The sequence below is a fragment of the Capra hircus genome, chromosome 24, assembly GCF_001704415.2.
Source record: "Capra hircus breed San Clemente chromosome 24, ASM170441v1, whole genome shotgun sequence".
Lineage (NCBI taxonomy): Eukaryota > Metazoa > Chordata > Mammalia > Artiodactyla > Bovidae > Capra > Capra hircus.
Window position 1 is genome coordinate 35,851,094 of NC_030831.1, and position 2,909 is coordinate 35,854,002.

Consider the following 2,909-nt stretch of genomic DNA (forward strand, 5'->3'; position numbering starts at 1 on the left):
TGTGAGAGTTGGATCATAAAGAAGGCTGGGCACTGAAGAATTGATGGTTTTGAGCTGTGGTATTAGAGAAGACTCTTGAGAGTCCCTTGGACTGCAAGGTGATCCAACCAGTCCATTCTGAAGGAGATCAGCCCTGGGATTTCTTTGGAGGGAATGATATTGAAGCTGAAACTCCAGTACTTTGGCCACCTCATGTGAAGAGTTGACTCATTGGAAAAGACTCTGATTCTGGGAGGGATTGGGGGCAGGAGGAGAAGGGGACGACAGAGGATGAGATGGCTGGATGGCATCACTGACTCAATGGACATGAGTCTGAGTGAACTCCGGGAGTTGGTGATAGACAGGGAGGCCTGGCGTGCTGCAATTCATGGGGTCGCAAAGAGTCGGACATGATTGAGCAACTGAACTGAACTGAACTCATGCTGAAATTGAAGCTCCAATACTTTTTGGGCATCCGATGCAAAAAGCGAACTCATTGGAAAAGATCTTGATGCTGGGAAAGACTGAAGGTAGGAGGAGAAGGGGACGACAGAGGATGAGATGGTTGGATGGCATCATCAGCTCAATGGACATGAGTTTGAGCAAGTTCCGGGAGCTGGTGGTGGAAAGGGAAGCCTGGCTTGCTGCAGTCCATGGGGTTGCAGAGTTGGACATGACTGAGCGCCTGAACTGAACTGATGGAATACAGAGGAAAACAAACCTGCCACTAGAGAATGAGCCACCAGTCTTCCTAAACATTGGCTTCATTTTCAACAAAATGTGAGCTTGCTGGGACTTCCCTGGTGGTCGAGTGGTTAAGACTTCACTTTCAAATGCAGGGGGTGCTGGTTTGATCCCTGGTCCAGGAGCTAAGATCCCACATGCCTTGAGGCCAAAACAACAACAAGGAAAAAAAAAAAAAGAAAAACGGAAAAAGCATGTAGAGTCCAGCCATGACTTCAAGTGAGTCCAAATTTGGACAACAGAAAAGTAACAAGAAAGGTTTCTCAGGGTCAGAGTTGGCAGTGATGCTGCACAATTTCCTAGGATTGACTTTCCCAGAAGTGGACTCTTGTCTTCCTGAGAAAAAGACCCCAAGTGCTGCTTCTTCCTTTGGCCATGTGATCACTTCTCAGAATGAGACACATCTGTTTGTAGAGGTGGTTTAGATTTGCTCAAAAGTGACATGAGGCTTCTTAACATAATAATAGTTCAGAGTTTGCTTTGAGCTGATCTGTTTTCTAGCAGAGTTAAGAGGTTTTCAACTAACACAGAGAATTGCCAGATAGTCAAGACAGCTAAGGGCTTCCCAGGGGTAAAGAACCTGCCTGTCAGTGCAGGAGACTTGGGTTCAATCGCTTGGTCAGGAAGGTCCCTGGTGTAGGAAATGGCAGCCCACTCCAGTATTCTTGCCTAGAGAATCCCCATGGACAGAGGAGCCTGGCAGGCTACAGTCCGTGGGGTCACAAAGAGTCGGACATGACTGAACCGACCTAGCACACACACAAGACAGCTAAATGAGATGTGGACAAGACTTCGGGTGTGTCCTATAATTCCCCATCCCCGTGTCCCAGGGGATCATCTCTGCTCCAGACTGCAGGTTGCTCAGACACAACGATCAACTTCTAAGGGCCCCAAAAAGGCAGGCGAGTCAGTTTAGAACAGTCAGTGTGACGTGCTGGAAAGTACTGAGCATCAATAAGTAGTGATCAATAAGTCCAATCAATAAGCATCAATAAATTGAATCCCTCCAAACTTGGAAAAGGGACCCCAAGACAATCTTGAGATTTCAGTAGCCAGAGACCCAGACTACAGTAGCTGCTATGGTGACTCTCTAATTGTTTTTAGAAGAATCATTTGCTGTATTTTTAGCTCAGCTAATCAATTAGTATATTGTAGTGAAATGCTCACCTATTACACTCTTTGTATGCTAGATGTTATCATTTCATCTAGTTAAAATGTTTGCATATGTTTTTTTTAAAATGCCAAACAACTATGTAAATAATCTTCAGAATGTTTTTTAAATTAATTTTATTGGAGTATAGTTGTTTTACAATGCCGTGTTAGTTTCTGAGGTACAGCAAAGAGAATCACTTGCATGTATACATATACCCACTCTTTTTTAGATTCTGTTCCCATATAGGTCATCACAGAGTATGGAGTAGAGTTCCCTGCGCAATACAGTAGGTCCTTATTAGTTATCTCAAAATGTTTTATCTAAGCATTTTCTTACTCTTTTTCATATTGTTCCTTATATTTCCAGCAAAGAAATTTGTTTGACCTGTATACAAAGAGGTGTGTGTGTGTGTGTGTGTGTGTGTGTGTGTGTGTGTGCGCGTGTACATACATGCGTGCTCAGTCATGTCTGACTCTTTGAAATGTCAAGGACTGTAGCCTGCCAGGCTCCACTGTCCATGGAATTTTCCAGGCAAGGATACTGGAGTGGGTAGCCATTTCCTCCTCCAGGGGACTTTCTCAACCCAAGAATGGAACCAGCGTCTCCTGCATTGGCAGGCGGATTCTTTACCACTGAACCACCTGGGAAGCCTGTGTAAGAAGATATATAGAAAAAATTTCAAATTAAAAAAATATTTCTAAGGCTTTAATGAGTCTTATCAAATATATCTGTGTATGCTTGTTTTGGCAACACAGATACAAACACTGGGACAATACAGAGGCCTGGCCCCTGTACAAGGATGACACCCAAATGTATGAAGAATTCCGTATTAAAAAAAAATTGTGTAAAATAAAGTAGCTCAAGATCACTGTTTCTGATCATGTAGACAGCCCGCCCTCTAGTGTTTCTTTCAAAACCCTACCACATTCTAAACCATACTCTTAATCTCACAATGTTAGGTTAATAGGATTAAGAGCTGTGTCATCAAATTAATAGAACAAGGTTAAATCCCTGACACAGACAAACATTAAAT